This window comes from Lolium rigidum, chromosome 6, assembly GCF_022539505.1.
Source record: "Lolium rigidum isolate FL_2022 chromosome 6, APGP_CSIRO_Lrig_0.1, whole genome shotgun sequence".
Lineage (NCBI taxonomy): Eukaryota > Viridiplantae > Streptophyta > Magnoliopsida > Poales > Poaceae > Lolium > Lolium rigidum.
The window spans coordinates 355,973,374-355,992,602 of record NC_061513.1 but is presented as its reverse complement, the minus strand read 5'-3'; the positions used below and the strand labels follow the sequence as shown (position 1 = coordinate 355,992,602).

Here is a 19,229-nt window from a genome sequence, read left to right as displayed (position 1 = left end):
TTTAGGATAATTTCCATTGTCAAAATAACACAAAACAAAAGAAAAGTAAAAATAAAAAATGCAGTATTTGCAACTAAAACAAAGGGAAGTACAACTGGTACAGATAAATAAGTACATGTAACAACAGCACATAACCGAATCTACATGTAGAAAACAAAACCAAAACCAAATTAGAATAATTTCTGTTGTCAGATAACACACACCCATGAGTAAAAAAATAACTGCAGTATATGAAATTAAACAAGGGAAGTACAACTTGTACCAACAATTAAGTACATATATGAATACCAGATAAGTATATTTATATGGAGAAAACACAAACAATTAGGAGAATTTTTATTGTTAGATTAGAAGTCAAATTCGAACAAATAAACATGAACCTACTATATACAAACAATGAACATTGTATCTTCAAGCAGTTGAAAAAAAATAATAAATAAAAAATAACTGCACAAGCAACGCAAGAATTAACATTGTATAAACTAGTTCGAATCTAAGGGAAGCACAACAAGCATGAGAAACCAAAAAAAAAAAACATGCAAACAATTTCGCCAGAATTAAGTAACACAAAAGAAAAACGAAAACATAAAATTACCTTGGGTTTCCTGAGGCAGTGAGGATTTCGGGGCAGGCTCCATGACTAAAGAAATAAAATCGACCTCTCCCAGTCAACGCGCAGATCAGAAGCACATGAACACGAACCCTGCAACCAACCACAAATCAAAAAGCAAAAATAAAAACGAATTAGTCCGAGGAGAATGCAGGAGACAAACAAGAAGACACGCTGCGCGATACAAAAGGAAAGAACAAACAAGATCTACAAGCAGGAAACCCTAAGCTATGAACAGTAACCCCTAATCCGGAACACAACCTCACGAGAGCATTCGCGGGAGAAAATTTGAGGGGCCGGAGAAGGATAGAGAGAATAGAAGTACCGCACGAGATAGGGAGGGGCGCGGAGAAGTAGATCCTACCGGAAGAAGGCAGCGGCTCCGTCGCCGCAACCGCGCAGCCGTTCCTCCCTGCGACGAGACAAGGAAAGCGAAGAGAGAGTGGGGAAGGTGGAGTAATGAAGTCCGGACCGTGCGGAACGGCTACGCAACTCGCAGTTATGGTGTAAGAGACGCATACGGACGCCACCGGGCCACAATTAAATGGGCCGAAAATTATGGTCTGGGCCAAAAAACAATTACCATAGTTTTGTAATTACAAATAAAAAATAAAAGGGAATTAAAAACCAATTCGTAACAAATCGGGCCCAGAAAAGCCCGACTGGGCCGTTACCTGGCCTGTCAGACAAATCAGTACAGCCTCAACAAAAAACAAAAAGGCAGCAAAAAAGGAAATACAAGCATACACGATAAGGAAGTACAGGATACAAGTACAAAGTAAGTACAAAACCTTAATTTACAGGAATATAATTAAAAAAAATATATATCATATATGACTCTGCAGCAATAGAAGTACAGGCTTGAAAAAAAAAGTACAAAACGATACAAAAAGCAAAGTACAAACTCATAATATTAAATTATAAAATAAATACATCAAGAAATATCACATGTAGGATAAAGTGAAGAAGCGGCAAGTACCGAATAAAACTAATAGAAGTACGAGCTTACAACAAAGAAAAGTACAAACTATGAATCTTGAATTCCAATTTACAAAATTACAAAGGAAGTACAAGAGTAGAGGCATAAGTAGTACAGAAGTAAAAGCTACAAAGTACACCTTATAGATCTTGATCTGCAGTAACAAAATATATATTAGATTATATATATGGCGGGGAACCACCCCCCCAACTCCCCCAGGAAGTACATGTGTGCACACGTAAGAAGTACATCAGTAAAGAATCAAGAAGTACAAATTATAAAAAATTGATATCCAGTAACAAATATACATTATCCCTATACATTAGATATTATATATATGGGGGGGAACCCCCCCCACCCCCCCCAGGAAGTACATGTGTGCACACGGAAGAAGTACATCAGTAAGAACCAGGAAGTACAACTATGCAGAAAAGAGAAGTACAGGAGCACGAACTACGCAGTGCAACCTTGTGAATCTTGATATCCAGTAACAAATCCAAAACTTGTAAACCGGGAGTACAAACATCGGATTAGAGGAAGTACTGAGGTATATAAAAAACAAGTACAACCTCTGAATCTTGAGATCCAGTAAGAATAATAAACATTTACTTGCGTGACAAATGACAAGAAACATGAAGTACTGGAGCAGAAATAAAAAGAATTACATGCTTGTTCACACGAAATAAAAATGAAATTTATTAAGAAAAAACTCGGATTACACGATAAAAAAATGAACCTATATAAAACTAATGGAACACATATTGAATAAATTTCATAAGGAAACATAATCAAACTACTTTAAGGTATTCACCAATCCCTGCCACGTTTCTTCTCGGGACGTTTATACAGAGAAAAAAATCCTCTCTCAAAAACATCCAAACGCCTATAGACCTCGTAGGTCACATATGCATCCCTAGCAGCATATAAAATATGATCAGGTGGGAGGGGAGGCGCATTAGCCCACATGCTATGCTCCGTACTACCAAATCCATCCTTCATCTTCATGTAAATTGGATCTATAATGGCTGCAGCAACATCCTTCAGACCTTGAGTCCTCTTGCGCATGTCCGGGTCTCTCCAAATCATCTGGATGTCCTTGATATTATGGATGTAAAATTGAGAACGAGAAAGAACATTACGATCTTCAGCAGTGCAGAATCCAGCGAATGTGTACCGGTACCCATATAGGAAATTATACAACTTCTCACTCCTTTCATCAGCATGGCAAATGTGGTACACCAAAACTTCAGTGCCCACACAAAGTTGGATGACAGCCGCCTTCTTCGGATTGTAGCTGGATCCTCTAAGCCTATCATACTCAACATCTATCCCCACGATCTTCCTTGCAGAAGCATCAAGGATAGATTCAATTGAAGTCAGCCATGCCTCAACTCTAGATGCCGTGTTGGTGTACAACACTTTCATCTCGGTTGTGCCATGGCAAGGGAGTGTGTATTCGTGGGAGAAGGGAGTTTTGGCCATTGGGAGACGATGGAAAGGAGAAAGATCTGATCAAGTTTATGGGTTCCCTCAACGAGAAAATAACACTTATATAGGAGTTCACTCAAAAAATCGAATGTTTATCCTTAAGAGCACTTTGCGGAACTGAAAAATAAACTAACATTAAAATCCAAACTTATTCGGAGCCTGAATAACGGAAGTATAGATAGACACTCCCGAGAAGTACGGGCGCGAATACGAAGAAGAACACAATACAAACCACCAACAAGAATATCCATCCGCACGGCTAACAATAAAAGACACACAAAAAGCAATGGATAAGATCAACCTTATCTAAAAAAGACATGAAGATCGCAACGGAAAACAAAAAAGAACAAACTACGTACAACGGAAGTACAACTATGGTACACTGAAAAGTTCAGTTTTCCACATATATGTTCGGTTGATTTGACGAACAGGTCGAAATCAAAATCGAAATAAACGAACTATACATAAGTATGTCTGCAAGTAATAACGAAAAAACACCTATTATAACTCTATCAAAACAAGAATACACGAAAAAAACGATGAACTAATCCACACCCGCATGATCCGACGGCGCACGGAACGCAAACCTGCCAATGGGTTAGATCGCGAATTCCATTTTGATTTTTAGCAATTCAACGCGTATTCTAGTATGAATTTGACGGCTAAAAACAAATCAATTTAACAGAAACACACAAAAAAAAGGGAAATCGACTAGAAATCGATGAACTGCGAACGGCGGAACAGGTATCCACGGGCGACTACCGAATCAACGATTCTCACAAAATTGCAACCAGATTAAGCATTTGATTCACTGATATATGCATACTGATGCGAATAGAACTCGAATTAACCATTAAAAACGACGATCTAGAAGACAATTTCCATTCGCGCAAAAAGTACGCCACGGACATGGCGGCGGATCAAACAGATTCAAAAACTTGTTAAATCTTGCAAAAGTTGTAATGCGTGCGTGCGGATTGGTGTAAACTTGCTAGAAAACAACATTACGACGCTAGAAAACAACAAACAGATCGATTTCGTGACACAAACATCGATTCCATGAAGAACATACAGAAGTACGAACGCACACTGCAAAAAGTTCCGCGGCAGTACATGCCTGTGTCCAGAGAAGTACGAATCGGTGCTCAGAATATTATTCTGCAACTAGTTGCAGAATAGTGCTCGTATATATATATATATATATATATATATATATATATATATATATATATATATATATATATATATATATATAGGTCTGCTATTCTCGAACCGGTTCGAGAATAACTATTCTCGAACCCTTTCTGAACTTCCCGCTGCATGGAGGTGAACTTCTCGGCGGGACACAAAATTTCTTGTTTCGACGGACAGTGTTTCAAGGGTTATTTTTAAACCGAATGTCGGAATGATGCATATGATATACCTTTGGAAAGATATGCAAATTTCGCATCACTCTCTTTCACATTATTTTCCCAAATTCGTAATAATTTAAAAATAATTTCAAATATACCAAACTCTCTTTTCGCGGAATTCATTATTTTCGTAAAGTTATTTGGCCACTATTTTCAAACCGTTTGCCGGATTGAGGCATATGATATACCATTGGAAAGGTATGGAAATTGCGAATCACTTTTGTTCAGACTGTTTTCCGAAATTTTACACGGTTTAGGAGCAGATTTAAATATACTCAAGTTTGTTTTCGGGAACTTCTTAGTTTTCATACTATTTTTAGGCACTGTTTTCAAACTACTAGTCGGATTGATAGATATAATACACCGTTGGAAAGCTATGATAAATGCGCAACTTTTTCATGTTCTTCATTTTCCCAAACTACAAACAGTTTAAGATTAATTTCAGAAATACCGACAATCGGATATAACACCGACTCGGAACATTTTAAAATTGGTTCGCTTAGATTGGTTAGGTGTGGCATGTGAGCACCCTGGAGCATGAAATAGAACCATATCATCGCCAATTGCATGGGGTCGTGGTCGATTTGGGCAATCTGAGGCTGTACACATGATTTTTATGTGTATGATTTCCGCCGGGAAGATACAGAGTAGTTGAAGTACCCTGAATATGAAAGTGAACTTCTCAAGACGTACTAGTGAACTTCCTGTCGGAGTATATAAATTGTCAATTTTGCTTTCAGCTTTTGTGATAGTTTTCAAACTCTCGATCAAAATGATATAAATGATACATCGCTGTAACTAAATTGTCAATTTTGCTTTCAGTTTTTGTGATAGTTTTCAATCTCTCGATCAAAATGATACAAATGATACATCGCTGTAAAGTTTTGAAAGAACTGCAAATTTTCATATAGAATATTTTCTGAATTTTTCATGGTTTAGGAGCAGTTTAAAATATACTAAAGTATGGAATTTTTTAATTTCTCTGTTTTCGTTGTATTTCCCTTAGTGGACTTCGAATTTCTCTTGTATCATTTGTTTTTTAATATTTAGGAAAAAGATACATGTGCTTTACATTAGATTTTTTATGATGAAGCACATGGTACCATCATGCATAGTACAAAGCGTAGACTAAACTTCACTAGTTCACATACGTACATACTGAACTTTCAGACATATATAAAGTGAGCTTCCAGAAACAAATTCGACAAAAATCTTAACAGTAAGGGAACTTCACATACATACAAACCAAACTTCCTAAGAAATAAAGAGGAACTTCACAGAATAATTCGTTGAAACAAATAGCTAGCAGCATCACAAAATACAAAATATCAGTATACAACGCAAACTTCCAAAATAAAAATAAACTAACTTCATATGGGGACAAGGTGAACTTATTTTTCTATTTGAAGCCAATGAACCGATCGACGCAAATACTCAATTAGATAGAGAATCAATTAGAGAGTGTGCTACAGAACTTTCTAGGCAAGAGCCAAAATAGAAAAACTGAAGCTAAGTACTAGCTGTGCGCATATGGGATTGTCCGTCAGTTGTAAAAATCATGTCGGTGGTGCACTGCCTCATTGTTGGTACGCTGCTGTGGAGCTGCTGCCGTGTAATGAGCCTGGACTCGGGGTTGTCTGTGAGCCACCCGTTGTGTAAGGCTGAGAGCTTGGGATGGTAGCCATGTCGTTGGTGAGGTGCGCTTATGAGCTGAGAACTGTTGGTGCCAATGGACGCCTACGCCTGGCTTTGTGAACTCCCGTGGGTGGAAGGCGCGGTCGACCAGACGATTACAAGAGTGAGGCCAGTGAGGCAGGGGTGGAGGCCAGGCAGGCACGGACGAGGTTTGAAGAAGCTTAGGACCATGGCTTCAAAGGTATCCCAAACACCATCTTAAGGGAGCTCCAAGTGTTGTTCCTGGAACAAAAGGTAGTGTACTTGTATCAGTGTAATGATTATACTTGGATGGCGGTGGCTGCAGAGAGCTGGAGTTCAGAGTGGCACCGCCAAGAGTCCAGGCATGACTAGCAGCAGCTATTTTGCATAGATAGAAAAAAGAAATAGTAGTTCAGAACTTTAGATCGATGTAGTTTAGAAATAAATCCATTGTTACTGGATTTTTTTTAGAAAATGAGTAAAGTCCTGTTGTTTGATTAGCTGAATTTCCTGGCAAATAAAATTGAACTTCGCAACCACATCTGCATTTTTTATCTTACAAAAATGAATTTCGTGCAAGAACCAAGTGAGCTTCCGAAAGAAGTTGAGGTGAACTTCCAATCTATTTTTGCCACAAAAATGGACCTCATATATGTAAAAATAGAAGTTCCCTGAAATCACAATTTAAGAACTCTCCAAAAAAACACAAATGTAATGCCCGAAAAATACAAGTTCACTGCCCGAATGTACAACTTTGCATCGTCTCGACCAATATAGAAGAAGTGTACTGTATGTAATAGAGAATGTGAAGTTTCTAATTTTGATTTTACATGACTTTGAACTGAATTTCAGAAGAAATACTAAACAGAACTTCGGAAGAATACAAAACTGAACCTCGGGAATTTTGAAGCTAATAAGCTATACTCTGTTGAGCTTCTATTTTTTTAAGCTAATATGCTACTGTTGTTTAATAAGTGGACTTCCTTTTTATGGTAAACTAAATTTATTTTTGCAGGTCCAATCAAATTCTTCCAACCAAAAGATCATTTATTAATTCAAAAAGGGGAACATTCTAGTAATTTAAAACCGAACTTTTCAGAGAGACAAAGGTGAACTTCAAAGCAATGTATCTTCTCTGTTTCGCTTTTGAACTAAAGCGTCAGAAAATGAACTCCAAGAAAATATCAAGTGAACTCACAGTGGTGAACAATGTGAACTACCTTTCTTCCGTAGAAGGATCAACCTCTGTCTCTATATCAAATAGATACAGAGGAAGAAAGGAACCGTCCCAAGAGGTGACTTAACTAACCAGTGAACTTCCATGGCGTCCATCTGGAACTGCTTCTTTTTCATTTTTATGGGTGAGGTTGTTGCCGGTCAGATTTGTGTCCCAAATAACAGAACTTTCGAACCAAACACTGCAAGTGTGATGTTTAAATTTTTTGTTAGTGAATGACCAGATGTTCATCAAGTGAACTTCGGATGTTCATCATCTAAACTTCACTAGGTATCGATGTTTTCCACAATATATGCCTAGCACCGTGTGATTCTGATATTGGAACAGTGTACTGCCTGTTTATACACACCTGCACTTCCAGCAAGGGGGTAGGACTCTGGCGTACGCAGGGGCAACGAGCGAGCTCTGAGCATGGTGGACTCCCGATGGGGGCACGGTGAACTTCCCGGATGAAATCACCTGAGGTAAAACATGAAGAATTTGAGTGCTCATGCCCTGTGAAGGTGATTTTTTCATACATAAGTAATAATAAATGAATTGGCACACACACACATGACATCCTATAGCTTGTGAATACTGAATATCAGGACAGCTAGTAGAATAAAGATAGTTAAGCCATGCACACTACCAGATGACAAATTGCAGCGAGACAAACACAAGATGAACTTCTAGCATGAGACGAACCGGACTTCACTTTTGTAAAAGTTCACGCAATTTTTGAGTGCTGGTAGAGCATGCTTAGACTATGATAGCAGTAAAATTATGTCATGGAAGTGCCATTACCTACTAACCATAATAGTAGAATAAAATTGCAATGTTTTGACTCCTGAGTTTACTCGAACTCCTCCACTTTTCCATTCTTTTTTCAGAGTGGGCTTCAATGCTTCACATAGTGAACTTTTGGAGTTTCTTGACTAAACTTTTGTTTCCTGCTTTTTGCAGAGTTTTTCCTACAAAAAATATAGAACTTCGTGAGACCAAAGAATGATCTTTTTGGATGGTAAAAAACTGAACTACCCAAAATAATATAAATCCTGGTGTAATATACTGAACCTTTTGTAGAGAAAGAGTAAACTCCCATTGTTTGATTGAATTGGACTTTAGGGAGACAAAATTGTACTTTACAACCGCACATGCATTTTTCATCTTACAAAAATGAACTCATGCAAGTACCAAGTGAGCTTCCGAACGAAGTTGAGGTGAAGTTCAAAAATATTTTCGCGAAATGGGTTTCATATATGTATAAATAGAACTTCCACGAAATTAAAGTTCAAGTACTCTTAGTGAATTAATATTCAGAATAGTACCTTGATCATATAGTAATCATAAGAGCTAGAAAGCTACCTCTAGAATCAGAATAGTACCCATGACCTGCGGGTGCTGCGCTTCAAGGTGGACTCCCGCCACGGCTCCTGGCGAACTCTAGCGTTGAGCGCTAGTGAACTCCCCATAGGTGTCATAAGTGCACTGCTTGTAATTAATTTTACAGATGATTTATTTGTAACATAAAATAAATAAACATTGCACAACCCCACAGGTAAAATGTCATCGAACATTATACTTAGTTCCTAAAATGCATGCTCTGCAACACATGTCTACACACTGAACTTCCTAGCACGAAATTGTGGGTGCACTTCTAGATAATTCAGAAGAAAATGTAATTCATTTTTGGAAAAAAAGTGGACTCCAAATGTGTGCAAACTGAACTTCTGAACTGTTGGCAAATCAATTAGGGAAGTTAACCAGAAAGATCAATTAGCATAAAAAATGAGATATATTAACTTTGTACTACATACCCCACATCAGTTTAACAATAAGAGGCCTGTCAAGTTCTTTACCGAGTGGACTTACTGAGTCGAACGAGTGAACTGGCCCAAAATAAACAAGTGTAGCACGGGTGAAAATTTTGTGAACTGACCAAAACAAACAAGGTCACTACCGTCTTTCGCGGCTAAAGTAAGTGAACGTCTGGAATAGAAGATTTGAACTTCCGGAAAATAAAGAAGGCAAGAAAATGTGAAACTTTTTCACGCCGACGAAGTGAATGTCCTGAATAGGATAGTTAAACTTTTCGCCTAACATCTAGAAAAAATAAGAAAATGTCCCGCTGAACTGCACTAACAAATAAAGTGTGCTCCTTAATTGAATTGTTTAACTTCACCTACCAAAGTTTTTCTACTGAACATCATATGTGAACAAAGTGAACATCCCAACGAAACAATAATTTCTCATGCGGACAAAGTGAACCTTCCGACAAAATAAATGAACTCCACATAGCAGGTGTACTGCTTATTTTACAATCCATGGCTGCTCCTTTTTGCTAAAGATTTAACTTTAAAGCATAAAGCCATAAATTCAGTACCTCATCGCCCAGATGCTTCAGCCCCTATATAGCTTGTTCCTTTCAAAATAAATTAGTCCAGCCTTCATGCATGAAAAGTGGAATCGAAAAATGATAGTCAGTATCATACGCATAAAAACTAGTTTGGCAATACTAGGGTATTCCTGTGCATGGCTACACTAAACTGGAATATTGAAATAGACCATGTACACTACAGAGGAGATTTACCATAGCATACTCATCCATATCGGACACTTATATAAATGGTGATAATCTGAACTTCGCTTTCGGACGAAGCGAACTCCGCCCAATAAATATAGATCATTTCTATGCATTTTTCTCTAAAAGTGAGCTTCTCCAATAAATAAAAATGAACTTCAGAATCAACACTACATTTTTCTCTGCATTTTCTGTGCCTATTTTTTTAAATGATAGCTGGAATGGTTTAGTTTTAGTAGAATTGCCATTTTATACTGAACCGGCCATATGGAAGAAGTGGACTTTACGTTAAGGGAAACATGAACTCTGTATCGTATCATTGCTGCTTATTAACCACAAATCATCATCATTTTATTGCTGCTTATTAACCCTTTTCAGATGTTGATGTGGTTAACCAAATAGAAAATAGATGCACTAGCATATATCCACTTTTATCAAATAAGATTCTCCGCAATCTGCGCTGCTTCACATTTACATATGTGCTGCTAGCTTGTACATCTGTAGTACCGATGGTATTTTCCATACAAATACAAGCGAACTGACAAAACAAACACAAAACATTACACGGGACATTGCCCAGCTACGCATTGCATAAGAGTGCCTTTGAGAAGTTGCGTACCAGTAGTAGTTAGCCTCTGAATTAAGATCAGTGCTACTCATCGGACAGGAGCTCAACCAACAGGGGAGGTGCGCTGGGCGGAGCCGGTCGCCAAAATTAGGGGTGGAATTCCTGGTTGCCTGCACCGGAATCCCATGGCGGAGCAGATTGGACTCCCCATGGTGGCATCACGGGAGGGGAGGAGCTTGGATGGACTCATAGGAGGAGCTTGGATTGACTCATAGGAGGAGCTTGGATGGACTCCTGGGCGGAACAGGGGTTGATTCTCGTGATTTCGAGGTCGCCCGCACTGGATTTCATAGGAGGAGCCTGTTCCGTCATGAGTCCCATGAGTCCACCTCCACCACTGGAAAACAAACTCCAAGAAAATAACAAGTGAACTCACAATGGTGAACAATGTGAACTACCTTTCTTCCGTAGAAGGATCAACCTCTGTCTCTATATCAAATACGTACAGAAGAAAGGGATTGTCCCAAGAGGTGATTTAACTAACCAGTGAACTTCCACAATGAAATTTTTGGACAGAAAAATGTGAACTTACCAAATAAAGCGCACTTCTATTTTTTATACAGTGAATTTCATATTTTCACCAATGTGCACTTCACATTATATGAGTTTCTCTGCAAAATAGAATACAATTAACATCAGTGAGTAATCAACTAAGCATCAACAAGAAATTAGTAGCATCACTTCAGCGATTAGCAGGGTTAATAATAGGAGTAAGAAGCTACAGCATGTCCGCAGCCTGTACAACAAGTATATAGGAAAACTGAAAGAAATTATTGGAGGCATCTTACCAAATAGTAATCCTATCCTATCGGTCATTTAGCATACTTCAAGATGATAAAAGCATACCACTCATAATGAAGTTCACTTATTTGTGTCAGAACTACCAAAAAGAGGTGACTGAACTGCTATCGGGTTCAGTTTCTATGAACTGCCTTTTCTTTCCTAATCAAAAGAGTGAACTCTTAGACATAGCACTATATAGACAAAAGGAAGCGTCGCCATCTATTTCCTCTATGGAATACACGAAGGAAAAATCAACTCCCATTCTCCCTCTATGCAACACACGGCTCTAGCTAACCTGGGATATAGTATGTTCACAAATATTCAGGAATATATAAAATTTAAATAGCAGTAGATGTGAACTTCGCAAATTAAGAGAAGTGAGCTTCACAGGATAAGTGAGTTGCACGGATTAGAAGAAGTGAACTTATTAAGCACCATTCTATCTTTAATCGTGGACTTATTGAACTTCAAGCGCCCAAGATGTGAACAATGCAAAGAATTAAACTGAACTACAGCCAAGATGCCAAGATGTGGACTTCATTATTCATATAAGGCGAACTTCCAATGTGCAAAGAGCAAACTCCACCATGGCCGCACCATGGCCACTTGGTCACAGACGATACTAAGGAGAAGTGAACTAGAAGGATTAGAAGAAGTGAACTTCACCCATCCTGTGCCCGTCCCGGCGAAACCTAGGAGGAAGGGTATGAGAGAAATATTAACTTCACTTCACCGAAATGGCGGCAGTTCAGGATATTAATTAGCAGCAGTTCAGAAGTGAACTAGATGCATTTACAAACCATCAGCAGTCCAAGACCGCTCTAGCAACAATTCATTCATAAAAAAATCGAATTTCAATTTTTTGTGTTGCAAGAGTTAACTCCCGTGCAGATGGAAGTGAACTTTCCAGTTGTTATAAAGTGAAATTTTTGTTGGAGAAAAGTGAAGTTTAAAACAAAGAACAATGGAAGGTAATTTCACGGAACTACACTGCTTATGCCGTATAAATAAACTTCTCGACATTAATAGGTGAACTTATGCTCCACTGGATATCAATATATATGTATGCGTTTATTTTGCTCCCTATCGGCCATGCAAATATTGCAAAAAAGAATCTTCTTAATCGGAAAAGGAGCACTCAATGAAGCATAAACTAGAAATAAGAAGGAACGCTCACAAGACAGGATCCAGACGACGCCGTCGGTTGCATGTTCTGCTCGACTCGAGCAAGGTCCATTCAAGCCATTCGAGCTGATTTAAGCGTGCGCGTCTTGAATCCTGGCAACGTCATCGAAACCGCCACACACTGTACATCTTAACAGGAAAAGTACAATTCTTGCACTCGTTTGCCTGCAAAAAAGTGAATGTCTTCCTCAGATTAATCAAACATCCAGATCCTAAAAAAAGTGAACTGCTCTGGAATAGCGAACTGCCTAAAATGAACAAGTATTCGGACCCAATTGAAATTTTCAGATGGATATGGCATTGTTTCCAGTGGCATCAGTGGCGGCTCCAGGAATTGGAGGCTGGGTATTCATTGTAATTTTTTTTTTCTAAATGCAATACGTAAACTATAATAATTGATAGCAGTAGCATACCACTGTATATCATACGACTGCTGTGTATGATAACAAAAAATTCAATCAAGTAACAATCAATAAGAGAAAGCCATGACACCTTAATTCCATACGAAGTACCAATACGTACAATAAAAATTCAGCATTGAGGCATTACCTCTTGCTTGAAGAATTGATTAAATTACAAAATAACTTTGCGATCGCCTTGTTGGAAAAGATTGATGATATTCTCGTCCGTCACTTGATTGAAGAACTCTCTCTCAATAAATGTAACCATACAATTGTTCAAGTACTCATCACCCATCTTGTTCCTTTGCTTATTCTTCACATAGTTCATTGAGGAGAAAACCCTTTCAACACCTGCAAATTGTTCTCGACCTGAATTGGAGAAGAACTCGATGCGGCAACGGTCTGATTTGGATAGGATGTTTCATCTGTCATTTTTTGCTTTTGAAGCCTTTTCCCATAATGCAAATATACTACTGCTACTAGCAGTACCTTTCTTCTTCATCTACGTTACAAAGAATCACATGAAATAAGGAAATTGAGGGGAAATAAAAATTTATCTAGGAAATAAGGGCTAGGGTACTATCATCTACAAAACATGAAGAATACGGAATTTGGGGGAAAGTACCTGGACAACACGGTCCGTCGCCGTCGCCTGCTGTGCTGGGTGCCCGTCGATCGCCTGCTGCAGGGTGCCCGTCGATCGCCGTCGGTTGCCATCCGAGATTTATCGATCTGGTCTGTTCTCTCGCTGGGTGTCGGGGTGTGCCGCCGCCCGATGCCCGTGCCTCTCCCTCTCGTTTCGTCGATCGAATCGGCAGGAGCCAGGAGCGGAGCGCACGACGGTTCAGCTAGCGATCAAACGATCGATCGAGGACTCGGTGTGGGCTGCCCTGGCGCAGAACTCATGGGCTGGCGCTGGACTGAACTCTCAATCTCTAACTAATGGACCAGCCATCCAGGTATACATGTACATAAATTTTTTTTGGGCCAAAACATTGGTATTCCCTGGAATACAGGGGCATACCCCCAGCGCCGCCTCTGGTGGCATTTTCATCGACTAGGTCGCGGTGCACCTCTACATGTTGGAGCTAACTGAAATTTAAGTACCAAATAATCCGCTATGCTCTGTACACCTTGCCGACTGACTGGAACATGGGGGAATACATCTGAAGCGGGAATAGCTACTGAAGCAGTAGTTCGGCGGTCAGAAGCAGTGCAGCACTAGTAGCTCTCACATTAATGCACCGAAATTTTGGAGAATAAGAAAAAGAAACGAACTCCTGCACTAACATACTGAAATATGAACTTCCTGTACTCACATTTTTGGGGCAACGAGGTCACGGGAATTCACTCCCGTTCAGCAGCTCTTCTTGGAGCAAACCGGCAGCGAAGTTCAGGTGTGAGTAATACAGGTGAGCTAGGCGGGGATTCTTTTTCTGTCGCTGCGTAGTGGACGCTGAGGGAGGAGCCGGCCGTCAAGGCATGATAGACAAGGGGCCATCGTGCGGTCAGAGGAGGCTCGCCGAGGAGTCCATGGCCGGCGCGCTGGGAGGTGCACGTGGTGCGACGCCTTAGCCTGCAGCGCCCCAGTCCGTTCAGTGCCGGACATGGTCCTATGACCAGGGGAGAGGGGCGCGGGCGAGCGGTCGATCCCATGGCAAAGGCGCCTCCGATCCCGCGCCCGTGGCGTCCCCCTGTGCTTGATCTCCCCGGAGAGGAAGGTGGGGGTGGCTGCAGACCAGGGAGGCTGGCAGGCCTCGACCTCGCGGCGGAGGAAGGCGGGAGTTGGGGCTACCCAGGGAGGCCGGTGGCCCTCGACCTGGCGCCGGAGGAAGGAGGGAGTGGGGACGAGCTGGTGCCGGAGGAAAGGGGCGGGCCGTCGGTGAGCGTGTCTGGGGGCGCAGCCAGTGGCAGGGCGGGATGCAGGAGGCGCGCGGCGGCTGGGATGCAGGAGGCGCGCGGCGGCTGGGTCCAGGAGGCCCGGGAAGGGGGGGATCCAGGAGGCACGCGGCGGCTCCATTTTCTGCGAGGATGGGCGCTGGTGCTCGCCGGATGCAGGGCACGGCGGGCGCCGGGGAAGAAGGCAAGGCGGGATTTGGGTCCGGGCGGCACGGTACCCCGCGTTGGAAGGTGGGGAAGAAGACACTGGGTAGTTCGGGACTAGGCGAAGCGGGCGTTCTTTTTTTCGCGTGCGTCGGGTGGACCGAGCAGTTCGAGTGGACTAGGTTTGGGAGCAGAAACTAAGTAGGATTAGGGGGTTCGAGAATAGTTATTCTAGAACCCCTCTTAAAGGGGGTTCTAGAATAGTTGTGCTCTATATATATATATATATATATTATATATATTTTATATATAATACACCAGTTTTTGAACTTGGATTTACCACTCCCCTACAGTTTTCCCGCCATAGCTTCTTTTGGAGTGATCCAGGCCGTTCATTGGAAAGATGACCCTTGTATCTACCACTCATCATATCCCAACTCGGCAGATCGCACGGTTGGGGACGCTCGGATTCGCCAGCTTATTTTGCCGCGCGTGGGCTTGTGGTGAAGTGGCTCGAAGCTTCAGGACGTCTCCAGGATGCTCTGACTCCTTCCAAGGTAGCTTGTACACATAGGCCAGCATGACATGATCGGTCCCACAAATGATCTTATCTGCTGTACAGAGAACGCATGCTATTAATTCTTGCAACATAAAACGGGTAGACTACTAGGAAAAGAGAGCGTTTTAGTAGTACAACGAGTTAATATTCGCTCCAAATAATCATCAACAAATTGGGTCAGTTATGTTTTTAATTTCAAGTGTTGTTCTATTTTTAGTTTCAAGTGTATAATTTTTCCTACCTCGCAGTAAAAGTAAAAAAAGTTCAGCTGTTAGTTAAAATCGGGTGTACTTCTCAATTTCAAATGTCTATTTCTCCTACCACGCAATTAGAAAATTTGAATAAAAATCTGCAGTAACTTTGTTGTATTTCTGACATTATAAAATACATTCGTCGATGAACTGATGATACTTATCTTTATAACTTTCCGGAAATCCAATTTGTCTCACGGGTGCATATGAACCTAGCTATTGGGCGAGAACACATTTGAAAATGGCAAAAAATTCTGAAATAAAATTCTGCATGCACATCTACATATTCTATATTTGCACACAAATTTTCGCTGGGGAGGGGGGGAGAGGGGGAGAAACTTTTATGGGGGCTGTTTAAAAAGGACAAAAGAAAGAAATTTTTTGTGTCCTGTGTAAATTTTAATTTTTTATATTCTTGGTATTTATTTTTTACCCTTTTATAAATAAGTTCATATGCATCTATGAGCCAAAATACTACCTCTAAAAAAATCATACCTTTTCTTATACCTTGTCGTTGTTAGTTGCGTGTAGAGGAGGGGAATCACCATCACTGTCTAAGTTGGATGGAGCTGCCGGCCAGATAAGGCTTTTTGCACTCGGTAGCATTTGCTCCCTATTTTTTAAACGACTTCAAAACGCATTTTAAAATGTCTAAAAATTTGAACCAGAAATTGACTCATACATGTCGATATTCTATGTGCTCATAAAATCGTTTCGCCAAAAACCGATATTATTTGTGCCGTGTGCAAAAAGACAAAAATTTGTTCTAAAAAAGCTTTTAACGGTATATTATCGACATATACACATCAAATTTTGTTTCACATTTTATTGATATTCTAAAATATTTTTCTAGGTAACAAGAGCATATGCTCCCAAGTTCAAAAGTAAATTTCTGGTGCCTGCTTAGTTACTTAGTTGAGGAGGGTGCTAGCGCGAGCTAGAGATGGGAGTCGCCACCACCGCTTGATAACATTGTGCGGTGTTTTTCGGTTGGTGATCCTGAGTTCCCGACTCAATAATTCGGTATTGTGTCCCTTGGAGATGATGGTAGTTTAAATTAAGTTTGGGGGATTGAAGAAGAGAAGATGTGGAACTTACGAATAACACAAGGATATTGGGGATATTGATTATGGAGATATTTGAACATGTTACCAATGAGAATGGAGAAATTTAAACAAGTTGTTTGCCATGAGCACGGATGTGAAAAGTACATCTTAGGGTGGTGTAGTTTGGTTCTACCAAGAACAAAGAAAAAGTGCAACTGTATTTTCGCGTGCAAAGCACGTGCAACTTACTAGTCTGTAAAAACGTAACTGAAACTGCGCACGGATACTGACATACAGTTGAATGAACGGCACCAAATAAAAGCTGCGTGCCCGCCGGCCGGCTGGCTGGCCGGCCAACCAAAGCGGTTGGGTCCTTCACGGTAGAGAAGGCGCCAGCCGGCGCCGCCAGCGACATGGTGCGTGCGGGTGCGACGCCCCGTGACGCGCCTGCACTTTGGACGACAAGCGACGGCTGTTCAGGCGCCACGCGGAAAGGAATTCACCGGTACTGGTGTATAGACGCCGTAACAAACAAGAACAAGAATGTGAACCATCAACGAGAGCAGCGCTAGCTGTCTCAAAAGACTGAAGCCCTCTTCGCCGATGATTTCTCAACTAGAAGCACGCGCTCACGGGAGAAAGGCAACCGAGATGCTGAAGCACTGGGAATATACCAAAAGACCAAACTAAAGTTGTTTGAGGAAACAGACCAGAGTGCGACATTTTGTAGCTCGAGCTGCATGTACCATGTTTTTTCAAAAAATTAAAAATAGCATTTCATGGTTTCAAAAAAATATGAACAAAAATTCTTGAGATAGATAGTGTTGTACTCTACCACTGTGAAACAAAAACAATACAAAATACTGAGTATTTTGGGCTGTGCAGAATTCACAAATCCATGGATCTAAATAAGTCAACAGTACAGATTTTAAAACCTCTAAAAAAATTCAGAATTCGTCATTTTTCTGTAACCTCGAATATAATGTATGTCATCCTGAGATTTTGCACAGTAGTAGAGTATGTCATAGCCTACACCAAGAATTTTTTTCAGAAATTTTTGAACCTTCAAAATGTTGAATTCGAAATTTTGTAAAATAAAAGGAGAACCATGTAGCTCGGGCTACATATTTGGACTTTCCGAAACAGACCAGCGTTATTTTAGGAACTGCTGGAGTGGGCAGAAACACGAGATTCTTATGAGTTATGAAGATCTACTCCCTCCTTCAAAAAATATAAGGCACATTGGAACAGATGGTGTGTTTAATAACTTGGACAACAAATCGTGAAAGTATATGGATTGGACATGTAGAAATTAATATTGTTGTACTTGTCTTGCAATATATCACTAAATGTTTTAGCTATGCTATAAGTAAAAGCGGTAGTTAAACCCACTGCATCAGGTACCCAGATTGCCGGCACAAAAAAGTGCCGGCAAAGGCACAAAAAGTGCCGGCAAAGATTTTTCAAGGCACAAAAAAAGTGCTGCGTTTATTCCAGTCGAGGTAGGTCTTTGCCGGCATTTTTAGAAAAGTGCCGTTAATTATATTTTAAGGCACTTCCAAAAATGCCGCTAGTTAGTATTGCCGGCACTTTTGAAAGATGCCATGGAATCTTTTTGTTGGCACTTTCCGAAAATGCCATAGAATCTTTTTGCCGGCATTTTTCGAAAAATGTCACGAAATCTTTTTACTGGCACTTTTCTAGGGATGCCATCTAAACTTTTTGCGGCACTTTTAAAGGATGCCTACAATTACTTTTTTAGGCTTTTAATTCTGGTGCCGCTGATTATTTTCTTAGGCATTTTTAAGGTTGCTATACTGCCTGCAAACATTCAAGCAATCTACAATCAAGCATACATCACACTCAAGAAGTCAAGCAATGTTTAAAACCAATATTTCCAAGCAATCTAGGTTTGAAACCAACATTTTGAAACATTCAAGGATTCACAATCCTTTTGAAACATTCAAGGATTCACAATCCAGGCATCTAACTTCCATGACCAACAATGTCCATCTCCACATCATGAACCAACATGGTTTGAAACCATTAGATAAAATACACAATAAGGTTCATCTAACATGGTTCATCTAACTGGCTTCCATCTTACTTGTCTGACTTCCTCATTTGTTCCCAATTCGCTTGCTTGTTCCTCCAATGTCAGCACCCTACCATCAGATCTAGAATAAACAGACTAAACACAGAAGCAAACACTCCGTCAGCATTGCAATAGTCCATATGAAAGTGAGAACCGACAGATTTTTAATGTTAATGGAAACAAAATATGTAGCTCTGGAAACAAAATAAATGATTCTCTGTTTCTATCTTGAGTGCATTTTCACAAGACACACGCATAAACTTCGAAAAATAAATCCATGTACTGCAGCATATTTC

At 40.3% G+C, this 19,229-nt stretch overlaps 1 long non-coding RNA gene across 1 annotated transcript; it reads right to left on the bottom strand.

Moving 5' to 3' along the window:
* Nucleotides 1–6,465: 6,465 nt before the first annotated feature.
* Nucleotides 6,466–7,782, bottom strand: LOC124659228. Its single transcript, XR_006989494.1, has 3 exons — nt 7,732–7,782; nt 7,455–7,563; nt 6,466–6,523 (listed from the first exon to the last, which is right to left on the bottom strand). It is a non-coding gene; the product is annotated as an uncharacterized LOC124659228 (long non-coding RNA).
* Between the last annotated feature and the right edge of the window lie 11,447 nt (nt 7,783–19,229).